General features: G+C 46.4%; 1 protein-coding gene across 2 annotated transcripts in view; it reads left to right on the top strand.

Moving 5' to 3' along the window:
* Positions 1-13,786, top strand: part of TGFBR3 (transforming growth factor beta receptor 3) — a 276,475-nt gene that overhangs the window by 58,928 nt on the left and 203,761 nt on the right. The window lies entirely within an intron of this gene.

Raw genomic sequence — 13,786 nt, 5'->3', positions numbered from 1 at the left:
GGCCCTATGTTCCACATGGAAACTGAAGTCCTGCAGGGCTAAGAACCAACGGGTGACTCTAGCATTTCTTCCTTTCGTTTCTCTCATCCACCTAAGCGGGGCATGGTCAGATACCAGTCTAAATTTACGTCCCAGCAGATAGTACCGCAATGTGTCCACTGCCCATTTTATGGCCAAGCACTCCTTCTCAACGACTGAGTAGTTCTTTTCAGATGAGGACAGCTTCCTACTCAGATAGAGAACAGGATGCTCCTCCCCATGTAGTTCTTGGGAAAGGACTGCTCCCACCCCAACATCTGAGGCATCTGTCTGAAGAATAAACTCTTTCTTGAAGTTTGGGGCCATCAGAACGGGTTGCTTACACAAAGCGTTTTTCATTTCTTGGAAGGCTGACTCTGTTTCTTCGGACCACTTAACCATTACTGATTTTGTCCCTTTTAGCAGGTCAGTCAGAGGCGCAGCCATCGTGGCGAAGTTTGGGATGAACCTCCTGTAATATCCCACGATTCCCAGGAAGGCTTTAACTTGTTTCTTGGAAACTGGTTTTGGCCATGTTTGGATTGCCTCCACTTTATTGATTTGGGGTTTTATTTCTCCATGACCCACTATGTATCCAAGGTACTTAGCTTCTTCTTTACCCAAGGCGCACTTCTTCGGGTTTATAGTAAATCCGGCCTCTTCTATAGCATCCAACACCGCTTGGACTTTCTCCAGATGACTCTCCCAGTCCGGGCTAAAGATGACGATATCATCTAGGTACGCAGCAGCGTAGGCCTTATGGGGTGCAAGGACTCTATCCATAGCCCTCTGGAAGGTCGCCGGAGCTCCCTGTAGGCCAAACGGCATCCGGGCATATTGGAAGCATCCATCAGGTGTCGAAAAGGCCGTCTTCTCCTTGGCTTCCTGTGCCATGGGGATCTGCCAATACCCCTTTGTCAAATCCAAGGTGGATATATATCTGGCGTGCCCAAGCCTTTCGATGAGCTCATCAATACGGGGCATGGGATAAGCGTCGAACTTGGAGACTTCATTCAACTTCCGATAGTCGTTGCAAAACCTCCACTCTCCATCAGGTTTTGGGACCAGGACAATTGGGCTCGACCAACCGCTCTTGGATTCCTCAATGACCCCAAGCCTCAACATACGCTCCACTTCCTTGGAGATAACTTCTCGACGAGCCTCAGGAATACGATAAGGTTTCACATTCACCCGCACATGTGGCTCTGTTAGGACCTCGTGCTCTATGACCTTCGTGTATCCTGGCAATTCTGAAAACAGGTCCCTGTTTTTCTGGAGTAACTCCCGGCACTGCTGTTTCTGGGTCTTTGATAGCGTCTCTGCTATAGTAACCACTCCAACCTCACCTTCTGGGTTGCTTAACAATGATGGAGTTGCTGTCGGCTCTCTATCTTGCCATGGCTTGATGAGGTTGACATGGTAAACTTGGAATGGTTTCCGTCTTCCTGGTTGGTGAATTTTATAATTTACCTCACCAAGTTTCTCGACAACCTCATATGGCCCTTGCCATTTGGCCAAGAACTTGCTTTCCACCGTTGGAACTAACACAAGAACTCGGTCTCCCGGATTGAACTGCCTCACTCTTGCAGACCGGTTGTAGACCCTGGCTTGAGCTTCTTGTGCTTGGAGAAGGTGTTCTTTCACGATAGGCATCACCTTTGCAATCCTCTGCTGCATCAGGGCCACATGCTCAATGACGCTTCTGTGGGGTGTGACTTCGGCCTCCCAGGTTTCCTTGGCTATATCCAGGAGTCCTCGTGGATGTCGGCCATATAGAAACTCAAACGGTGAGAACCCTGTGGAGGCCTGTGGAACTTCACGAATGGAAAACATCAGATAGGGTAAGAGACAATCCCAGTCTCTACCGTCTTTCTCTATAGCTTTTCTCAGCATGCTCTTTAGTGTCTTGTTAAACCTCTCAACAAGGCCATCTGACTGGGGATGGTACACCGAGGTCCTCAACTGGGAGATCTTCAGGGCTTTGCATAACTCCCTCATCACCTTGCTCATGAAAGGTGTACCCTGGTCAGTTAGGATCTCCTTTGGCAGACCTGTCCGGGAAAAGACATGGACCAACTCGCGGGCTATGCTTTTTGAGGAAGAATTTCTCAAGGGAATTGCCTCAGGATAGCGTGTGGCATAGTCCAGGATGACTAATATATACTGATGGCCCCGAGCTGATTTAACTAAGGGACCGACCAAGTCCATGGCAATTCTCTCGAACGGTACCTCAATAATGGGCAGTGGCACAAGGGGGTTCCGGAAATGAGGAGTAGGAGCAGTTAGCTGACATGTAGGGCAGGACCTGCAATAGTTCACTATTTCCCGGTGACACCCAGGCCAATAGAACCTCTGCACAACCCGTTCCTGCGTTTTTTCCACCCCCAGGTGTCCACCCAAGATGTGTGAATGGGCCATGTCCAACACTTTCAGTCTATACGGACCCGGCACTATCAACTGCTCTACCAACTCCTCCCGTATTTTCGTGACACGGTACAACAACTCCCCCCTCAACAGAAAATGGGGAAATCTTGTGTCTGCCCCCGGCTCCTGTACCACCCCGTCAATAACTGTGACATTATTAAAGGCTTCCCTCAGAGTGGGGTCCCTATGTTGGGCAGTCCCAAAATTTTCACTGGTAACTTCTAACTCCAGAATGTCAGATGTAGGGGATACTTCCTCCTCATCCCCAACCAGAACACAAAAAGGAAAACTGTCTGCCTCTGGGTGTGGCGATACCCTTCCAGGGTTCACTGGTTCCCTGCCAGGGAGCTCAGAACCATTTCCCCACAAATCCCAAAACAAACAGAAATCCCGGCCAATAATTATAGGGTGCAACAAGTCCTGAACCACGCCGATTATGTGGGACTCAGTGCCACATGCCGTTTCAATGTCCACCCTGGCCATAGGGTAGTCCTTTGCATCACCATGTATGCACCGCACTCCGACCTTCTTTCCTGGGAGCAGGTGGAGAGGAAAAGTGGCCCTCACCAGGGTCACTAGGCTCCCCGAGTCTAACAGTGCCGTTACTGCTCGACCGTTCACCTTTACGGGACACGCTTGAGGTCCCTCGTTGGATGGAGAGTTCACACTACAGGCTGGATACGCATAGTATGAACAACGGCGTCCCATGCTGCAGTCCATCTGCTCAGTGGTTTGGGAACAACGGGCAGCTATATGTCCTGGCTTGTGGCACCTCCAACAAATAATATCACCCGTGGGGACCTTGGGCACCACCTCCCCCGCCCTTTGTGACCTTGGACGCACCACCCCTTTTTGGGACTCAGCTGCCTTCTGGGACCCCCAGTACGGCATGGGCTGCCTCCCGAAGGAGCCTTCCAACCCTTGGTATCTCTCAACCAGTCCGATCAGCTCGTCGGCATTCTGGGGATCACCCTGGGCAACCCAAGACTGTATAGGCCTCGGGAGGGAATGGACAAACCGATCCATCATCACCCGTTCTACCATCTGTGCAGGCGCAGAGGATTCTGGCTGCAGCCATTTCTGGACCAGGTGCAACAGATCAAACATTTGGGAACGAGGTGGTTTGTCCCGGTGATAGCCCCAGGAGTGAACTCGCTGTGCCCTGACAGTCAGTGTCACCCCCAAACGTGCGAGAATCTTGGCTTTCAATTTGTGATACTCTTTGGCATCCTGCAAGGTCAAATCATAGTACGCCTTCTGGGGTTCTCCCGTCAGGTATGGCGCAAGTACCTCTGCCCACTGCTCTGGTGGAAGTTTTTCCCTCTCAGCGACCCTCTCAAACACCGTCAGGAAGGCCTCAACATCATCCCCGGGAGTCATTTTCTGCAATGCGCGTCTTACCGTCTTCCGGACGTGGGTGTCATCAGCCAAACCTGGGGTTGGGGCGCTCGCCTTGCCCTGGATGGCGGTTGCCAGAAGCTGCATCTGCTGCTGATGCTCCTGCTGGCTCTGCTGCATCTGCTGCCGTTGCTCCTGCTGACTCTGCCGTTGCTCCTGCTGGCTCTGTTGTATCTGCTGCATCAACAGCCTGTTGGTCTCTTGCTGCCTTTGCTCCTGCTGGCTCTGCCTTTTCTCCTGCTGTGACTGCATCTGGACCAAGTGTTTCAGCAGGTCCTCCATTTTCTCCGGCAATGCTTGCTGGCTTGCAACAGCCTTGACCCAGGACATTCAAAAATAAACTCACGTCTCGGCTGGGAACGCTGCTCGCACGTCTACCACCAATTGTAAGGATTTCACTCACTCAGCTGCGACGGCTGACACTCAGGAGACGTGTTCCTTTAAAGTTCACTGGGTTTATTGCTTCATAAACCATGTGGCAAATAACAGAAAGCAAAATGGGCCTTTGGTTCAGGCAAAGAAAAGCAAGTGTCCAGTTCATCCGGCTCAGTCCTGAAGCCGTAACACACTCAGGAGGGTTTCACCTCCACACATATCTGCTGTGTAAAGGATTAGCCAGTCTTATAAAGAGCTAACCCCACCCAGTAACCCATCACATGATTAGCCATGTGGTCTGACATTACCACAGGTCCTGAAACACATATACAAGATTATGTGCAAGAAAGGAATACTCCGGGCTACATTACAGCAACCAGGCACTTATGTGGCACATACCTCCCATCGACTACAAACCCTTTAGCCATGCTACAAATATATATATATATATACTTGCCTTACTATAGTGAAGATTATATCTATATATATAATTGTCTAAGGGTTTTTCCGTCTGTCTGTCTGTCCTGGAAATCCCGGCTCTCTGATTGGTCGAGGCCGCCAGGCCTCGACCAATCAGCAACGGGCACAGCGACGATGATGTCATAAAGGACGTAGACATCTCACGTTTCTGATTCAGCGATGGGCACAGTATCGACGTAGATGTCATAATGGTTGCCATGGCGACGATGATGTCATAAAGGTTGACTCGACCAATCAGCGACGGGCACAGTCTGCCGCGAATTCTGGAATCATCATTGTCCATATACTACGGGGACATGCATACTCTAGAATACCCGATGCGTTAGAATCGGGCCACAATCTAGTATCTATATATATAATTGTCTAAGGGATTTTCCGTCTGTCTGTCTGTCTGTCTGTCCTGGAAATCCCGGCTCTCTGATTGGTCGAGGCCGCCAGGCCTCGACCAATCAGCAACGGGCACAGCGACGATAATGTCATCATGGTTGCCATGGCGATGATGATGTCATAAAGGTTGCCTCGACCAATCAGCGACGGGCACAGTCTGCCGCGAATTCTGGAATCATCATTGTCCATATACTACGGGGACATGCATATTCTAGAATACCCGATGCGTTAGAATCGGGCCACAATCTAGTATATATATATATATATATATATATAATCTTCACTATAGTAAGTGAAACTGCTTGATCACTGGTAATATACACAGCAATATGTTTGTACCCCCCCAGAGTATTGTGTGTGGTCAGCGATCTCAATAAAGCCCTGCTGTCATTAGATTACCGGCATGGCAGACACTGCTTTATTACACGCCAGCTGTTCATAATACATTAGCACCATGCTAATGGAGGAAAATGGGGCGAGGCAGATGCTCCCTCTAACTGTTTAGATGACATGGCCGCTATTGACTGCGGCATCTAAATGGTTAACCTGTTGCAATCAAAACTTGGTCTAATCATATAAATTGTCAGTCCAAAATTCATGACTTCTCACTTCTTTTTTTGGAGTTTTTCTTTAGCCACTCGTAGGCCATAAAAGGAACAGAAAACGGTATTATAAGTCAGCACGGTGGCTCAGTGGTTAACACACTTGCTTTCTAGCATTGGGGTACTGTGTTCAAATCCCACCAAGGACAATGCTGTATTTGCGTGGATTTCTTTGAGTTTTTCCAGTTTTTCCCCACACTCTAAAGACATACTGATAAGGATTGTAGATTGGGAGCCCCAATGGGGTCAGTGATAATAATGTCTGTAAAGTGCTGCGGAATATGATCCCAACGCGTTAAAAGACACTATGATTTCTTCTATCGCAATTTGTGAGTTAAAAATGTCAATGCATTTCGCTCTTGAGCCCAAAACAATTGCCTTTGCCACACAAGTATTTATTGTACTTGTGGTGATGAGAACATAGACGAAATCCCTTTCTTAAACTGTTACTGTAACTGAAGATCATGATCAACCACAGTAACATACTGCCGGGTAGTATATAAAATACAGCTGGTAATCATTACCTTTAATATACAAAATTGTTTCAGTGCCCGCTGAATAGGTACTCTGAACATTTGGGTATTCTCCAAGAATTAGAAGTGCATTTAAGAAGGAAAAAAAAAAGTAAAAGATTTATCACTTGGGGAAATGTGTATGAGCTGCAGAATCCAGAATGTAAGATTTTCGACAACCCCCTCCCTCAGTTATTCCAGTTTCTCTCCTGCGGAATCTTTTGTTTATTACATTTGAGAGGCCTCTTCTGTTAAAGCGAGCTGGAAAAACAGAGCTTTGATTAATAGGAGCCGCCTGCAAGTATAGGAGATGACAGACTGCAAGCGCTGATGTCACGTTACCCAAACAATTGTGTATGCTGTCACCGGTGACCCAACTGTTACACACATTTTATAGATTATTTATTGTAATCAAGAAATCTTATGTGATTCTGAGATGGAAGCTACATCATAGGTCTCCATGTGCCCTTCCAAATGTTTAATGGTCTTAAAGGGTTTTTCCACATTACAGGAAAGGTATCACCAATCGCAATAGGTGATCACACCGCTGACCCTGCTCCCCCTCTTTTAACAATTAACTTTCAGACACTTATTAGACAATTCAGCACAAGAGTTAGGGTCTGACCTTTATGGCAATGTACATGTCTTGTTTCCTGAAACAATAGGAAGTCAGGGCCCAATTCACGTTGTTCACACAGGTCATGTTGAGGAGGCGTGCTGGAGTTAGACACCTCTGAATGAATTTAGAGCATCTGATTAGTGGTGTGTGCCTGCGTGCACTATGCTAAAAAACTTACTTCAGTCAGATACTGGAGTGAGATTTTTGGTCTAGGAAACATCACACCTTATCTAGAATTAGACGAGCTGTGGCATCCTACCACACCCCCGTCTCGACCAAGCTCCAACAAAGTGGGCAGAGCTGAGTTGGGATGGGGGTGCCATGAAGGGCAGGATGCTACAGCTCATCTAATTAAAAAAATACACTTTTTTCAATGTGTCTTCAGGCAAATGAGCCATCAGTCAAGCAAGACTGGGTGGAAAATAGAGCTGGAGTGACAGAAGCTTCAGATCTACCACAGCTCTCCAGCCTCATTTGCATATCAAGTCAATCGCTGATTTCTCAGTAATGGAGGAACAGACTGGCCATGTAAAGGTATTGCTGGACTTGTCTTTAAAAGAGCTACATGTATGTAAAAAATAGTTTAGATGAGAAATCCTGCTGACAGATTCCCTTTAATAGCCATAGGCTTTCTAAATACTGGCTTACATATTACAGGAACCATGGTAGATATGTTAGATACATTAGGATCTTTTTTTTTTTAGCTTAGTTCAGCGTTTGAGTTTTTTTGGGCACATCTGTAGACAAGGTGGCGAAATTTATCATGTTCAACCTCTACCCCATTCCGAGGGTTGGTTCTCTATAGAGTCTCGTTTCTTGAACTGTTGGGAGTCCCAGAGGTTGGACCTCTAGTGAATAGTAAGTCACCTCTTTTCCCATGGATAGGGGATAAGTTACTATCTATGGCATACCCCTTAAAGACTTGTATCCCCCAGAACCATGCAGTATAACTGTCTGATACTGCTGAGTAAATTGCTTTTTTGGAAAAATCTTGTATATGGTGAGATTGAGAGGAGTCAAGGACAAATCCAAAATAAATTATCCCATGTCTTCAGGAACCTATGAAAATCTGGTGCAATATAGCTGTAATGGGACTGATACCTGAGCACTTCCTAACTTAAAATTTACAAGCCATTAGCAGCCGAAGTAAAAAAGTGCAGAATAAGCAAAATAACGCTATTAAAATCCCATCGCCTTAGCTTGTAATTCAATTCTATAAAGAAAACAAATGTCCATTCCTTTGGCATGGACGTTTGTGCTTGAAACCAGAGCTTTCTTTAGGGGCTGAACATACACATTACCCTGTAACTAGAGGATCTGCATCATTTTTCTTCCAGAGCGTTTCTGCTGGTGACGCTTGCAATAATATAGACAGCAGGTTTTTCTTTGTTTTTAGATCCATGTGTGGAATTTGTGGTGCCGATGGGTTTAATCAGACCTCGTTACTGAGTGACACATATGTCTAAGTCACCCTCGTCTTTAGTGGAGTGTCTGTCAAGTATTCTTTAACATAAATGACATCTGCACTTACACACATTGGCACTTACTCAATGGCGTATCTATGGTCACGTTCCCCGGGTGAGTGCTACCAGCTCATCTAGAAAATTAGTAAAAGTTTATGAATTCCTCTTGAAGATAAATTAGTGAGCTCTTACACTGTGTCAGATAGTAGAGGAATATACTGTAAATAAATGAATACTTAGTGCTACAGTAAATCTTTAGTCCAAAGTATACAGGTCAAACATTTTTCCAATTCTCAGGTCAATGTAGTCCAGACTGTGAACTCATGCAGCTCGTAACTCGAAGGATATGTGCACACGGCATCTTTGTGAAGCAGAAGGCGCATCAGGAAATGCCGGTGGTGTTTTCCCTCAAGCGTCTTTTCTGATGTCTCTTTGGTTGTCTTTAGCAGTTTTCCAATGTTTTGTTTTTTTGTTTTTTTTTCAATTGCATATATAAGATAGTCATGGCTTCAAAAAAGGGGCTGCCAGAAGAAGGGAGCCTTCACTTCTTCTAGCCACGTCACAGCTTTTGAATCTTGAAGCAGTTACAGAACCTTTATGTCACGGTTCCACCCCTCAGTGTGTCTGGAATACAGTTACTGACAGCTCAGCATTCCAATCGGGTACAGGGGTGTGCTGAAGCTGGCAATGTGTTGATTGACAGCTCTACTAACCAGTCAGAGACTGGAAGATGTTGGCTGTCTCCAAGTGTTCATCATCCCAGGTGATTGCCATGCTACTTAACTGAGCTTTTTCTTCCAGACCTCTGCCAGACGTACATTCAGCTACTATATGGTTTGTTTCCATCTGTGTCTCTAGTTATGGATGTTGATCTTTCATTGCCTGACCTTGGACCTCATTGTAACCATCCATCTGTTTAACCCCTTCTGCTCTGATCCGCTATATCCCTGGCATTCTGACCTTGGAACGTTACCTGACTACACTTTTGTCTCTTCCTTTCTTTTTATGACGTACCCTCCTGGCTTCTCACCTTGGATTTCTTGAATATCCTGACTCACGGCTTGGCCGTGAAAAGTGACTAGCATCACAATTTGCATAGCAAGTCGTTTTGACATTGCCGTGCATATGTTCATTCTTTTTGGCATTTATTTTAGCACTTTTTTTAGGCAGGTTCCAGGTGGAATCCTCCTGAAAAAGACATGTGTTCATATAGTCTAAAGAATTTGCCTCCTTTCCAAATGCACTCTTAGGGTATATTCCCACAATGCTGTTTTGTTGATTTTTTTTTTAAGCTGCGTATGTCCGAAAAAATGCATGTAACCTATTTTACTTAATGGGAGCAGAAGTGGTGCAGAAAATCTGCAGCATCAAAAACTCACCAAAAGTTCATCGTGGAAATGTAGCCCAAGAGGTTTCTTGCCTCACTCTTATCCTCTTTTAATTAGTAAATTCTAGATCCTTGTTAATTGATTCCCAGGCCTTAAGGGCAATGTTAGAAATTAGCCTACTGTTCATTGCAAGTTTTTTTTTTTGTTAAAGATATATTTTATTTTAATTTTATAAAAAAATCCTGATTTATTCAGTATTAAGTAGAACCACGTGCAGAAATTCCCACACTTATGTGCTTGGTTGCTAAGGTTATAAATGGTTGTCTGAGGAATGTTCTGCTACACTGAATGCCATTTTGCATGCTAATCTTCAAGATCCACTGCTGGCAGCTCCTTTTGCAATTGCCAGCTACCCCGTGAAAAAGCTGGTTTATATCAGCAATACACATAGGGATTATTTTACTGTCCTAGAATTATTGAAACGTTATTTACTTATTTTGCTCATTTATATAGCGCCATTAGTTCCATAGCGCTTTACAAACATTGTTGGCACTGTCCACATTGGGGCTCACAATCTATAATCCCTAACAGTATGTCTTTATTATTATTATTTATTGTTATAGCGCCATTTATTCCATCGCGCTTTACATGGGAGATTTTTGAGGTCTTTGTGGCATAACCTAACTTGACAAACTATCCTATACTCTTTGCTCCATATCCTAACTAGTTTACTCCTGTAATTTTTCTGCTAGTATCATACTATCACTGACATATTTTTATAGCATACATGTAAATATTTGTACTCTTGATTTACTTGGATACCCTTCCAGGGTGTATCATAGGTGAGGTCAGGTTTAAGGATAGATTTATTTGACTAGATTTTCATTCTGTTTCTATTGCAGTTGTCCATGTGGTAGCATGTTGACTTTATAATGAGTCATGGTTATGCGATTTATCGAACACACATTTTTGTATTTTTTTTTTTAATCATGTCTGTTTTTTTCATAAGTTAATAATCAGTGATGAGCAAACGTGCTACGATAAGGTGTTATCAGAGCATGCTTGTGTGCTAACTGTCTTTGTAGAGTAAAAAAAACGATCAGAGGAGCGCTAGGAACTACAGGACACAGGTATATTAGATGAATCCACAGCGCGTTTCGACGGTGACCTCGTCTTCATCAGGTACCCATCCTCCGTTGGAGGCATACGGCTGGAGCTGCGGTGGACCTCTTGCTTACCCAAATTCATCCAGTCAATCTGCTTCCTCTGCGCTCCCCAGAGACCGCAATCTACCTGACAGAGTGTCTTCGGCTTGCTCGAAAACTGTTCGAGTCCCCATAGCTGCATGTCTCGCGGCTGTTCGACAGCTGAAATACATGCAGGGATTGCCTAAAAAACAAGCAAGCCATGCATGTGTTGTTGCTGTCGAACAGCCACAAGACATGCAGGCGCTGGGATTCAAACTATTTTTCAAGCACACCGATGACACTTGGTTAGCACATGAACATGCTCGGCTAATGCCTTATCCAAGCACATTCGCTCATCACTATTAACCCCCTCCCGACCTTTGACGCCACGTAGGCGTCATGAAAGTCGGTGCCAATCCGACCCATGACGCCTATGTGGCGTCATGGAAAGATCGCGTCCCTGCAGGCCGGGTGAAAGGGTTAACTCCCATTTCACCCGATCTGCAGGGACAGGGGGAGTGGTAGTTTAGCCCAGGGGGGGTGGCTTCACCCCCCCCGTGGCTACGATCGCTCTGATTGGCTGTTGAAAGTGAAACTGCCAATCAGAGCGATTTGTAATATTTCACCTATTATAACAGGTGAAATATTACAATCCAGCCATGGCCGATGCTGCAATATCATCGGCCATGGCTGGAAATACTAATGTACCCCACCCCACCGATCGCCCCCCCAGCCCCCCGATCTGTCCGGTACACTGCTCCGGCTCCCCTCTGTCCTGTGCTCCGCTCCCCCCCGTGCTCTTGTCCGCTCCCCCCGTGCTTCAATCACCCCCCCGTGCTCCGATCACCCCCCCTGCACTCCGATCCACCCCCCTCCGTGCTCCGTTCCACCTCCCGTGCTCCGTTCCACCCCCCGTGCTCCGTTCTACCCCCCGTGCTCCGTTCCACCCCTCCTGCGCTCCGATTCACCCCCCGCGCTCCGATCCCCCCCCGTGCTCCCCCCCCACCCTATCATACTTACCGATCCTGCCGGGGTCCGTCCGTCTTCTCCCCGGGCGCCGCCATCTTCCAAAATGGCGGGCGCATGCGCAGTGCGCCCGCCGAATCTGCCGGCCGGCAGATTCGTTCCAAAGTGCATTTTGATCACTGAGATAGATTATATCTCAGTGATCAAAATAAAAAAAATAATAAATGACCCCCCCCCTTTGTCACCCCCATAGGTAGGGACAATAAAAAAATTAAGATTTTTTTTTTTCCACTAATGTTAGAATAGGGTTAGGGTTAGGGGTAGGGTTAGGGTTAGGGCTAGGGGTAGGGCTAGGGTTAGGGTTAGGGCTAGGGTTAGGGGTAGGGTTAGGGTTTCGGTATGTGCACACGTATTCTGGTCCTCTGCGGATTTTTCCGCTGCGGATTTGATAAATCCGCAGTGCTAAACCGCTGCGGATTTATGGCGGATTTACCGCGTTTTTTCTGCGCATTTCACTGCGGTTTTACAACTGAGATTTTCTATTGGAGCAGTTGTAAAACCGCTGCGGAATCCGCACAAAGAAGTGACATGCTGCGGAATGTAAACCGCTGCGTTTCCGTGCAGTTTTTCCGCAGCGTGTGTACAGCGATTTTTGTTTCCCATAGGTTTACATTGAACTGTAAACTCATGGGAAACTGCTGCGGATCCGCAGCGTGTGCACATACCTTTAGAATTAGGCCATGTGCACACGGTGCGGATTTGGCTGCGGATCCGCAGTGGATTGGCCGCTGCGGATTCGCAGCAGTGTTCCATCAGGTGTACAGTACCATGTAAACATATGGAAACCAAATCCGCTGTGCCCATGGTGCGGAAAATACCACGCGGAAACGCTGCGTTGTATTTTCCGCAGCATGTCAATTCTTTGTGCGGATTCCGCAGCGTTTTACACCTGTTCCTCAATAGGAATCCGCAGGTGAAATCCGCACAAAAAACACTGGAAATCCGCGGAAAATCCGCAGGTAAAACGCAGTGCCTTTTACCCGCGGATTTTTCAAAAATGATGCTGAAAAATCTCACACGAATCCGCAACGTGGGCACATAGCCTTAGGGTTAGGGTTGGAATTAGGGTTGTGGTTAGGGGTGTGTTGTGGTTAGGGTTGTGATTAGGGTTATGGCTACAGTTGGGATTAGGGTTAGGGGTGTGTTGGGGTTAGGGTTAGGGCTGTGATTAGGGTTATGGCTACAGTTGGGATTAGGGTTAGGGATGTGTTGGGGTTAGGGCTGTGATTAGGGTTATGGCTACAGTTGGAATTAGGGTTGTGGTTAGGGTTAGGGGTGTGTTGGGGTTAGGGTTGTGGTTAGGGGTGTGTTGGGGTTAGGGTTGTGATTAGGGTTATGGCTACAGTTGGGATTAGGGTTAGGGGTGTGTTGGGGTTAGTGTTGGAGGTAGAATTGAGGGGTTACCACTGTTTAGGCACATCAGGGGTCTCCAAACGCAACATGGCGCCACCATTGATTCCAGCCAATCTCGTATTCAAAAAGTCAAATGGTGCTCCCTCAATTCCGAGCCCTGACGTGTGCCCAAACAGTGGTTTACCCCCACATATGGGGTACCAGCATACTCAGGATAAACTGCGCAACAATTACTGGGGTCCAATTTCTCCTGTTACCCTTGTGAAAATAAAAAAATGCTTGCTAAAACATCATTTTTGAGGAAAGAAAAATGATTTATTATTTTCACGGCTCTACGTTGTAAACGTCTGTGAAGCACTTGGGGGTTCAAAGTGCTCACCACATATCTAGATAAGTTCCTTGGGGGGTCTAGTTTCTAAAATGGGGTCACTTGTGGGGGGTTTCTACTGTTTAGGCACACCAGGGGCTCTGCAAACGCAACGTGACGCCCGCAGACCATTCCATCAAAGTCTGCATTTCAAAAGTCACTACTTCCCTTCTGAGCCCCGACGTGTGCCCAAACAGTGGTTTACCTCCACACATGGGGTATCAGCGTACTCAGGAGAAACTGAACA

Source organism: Ranitomeya imitator, chromosome 8 (assembly GCF_032444005.1).
Source record: "Ranitomeya imitator isolate aRanImi1 chromosome 8, aRanImi1.pri, whole genome shotgun sequence".
Lineage (NCBI taxonomy): Eukaryota > Metazoa > Chordata > Amphibia > Anura > Dendrobatidae > Ranitomeya > Ranitomeya imitator.
Note: the sequence above shows the minus strand (reverse complement) of the source record. Positions and strands in the feature narration are given on the sequence as shown.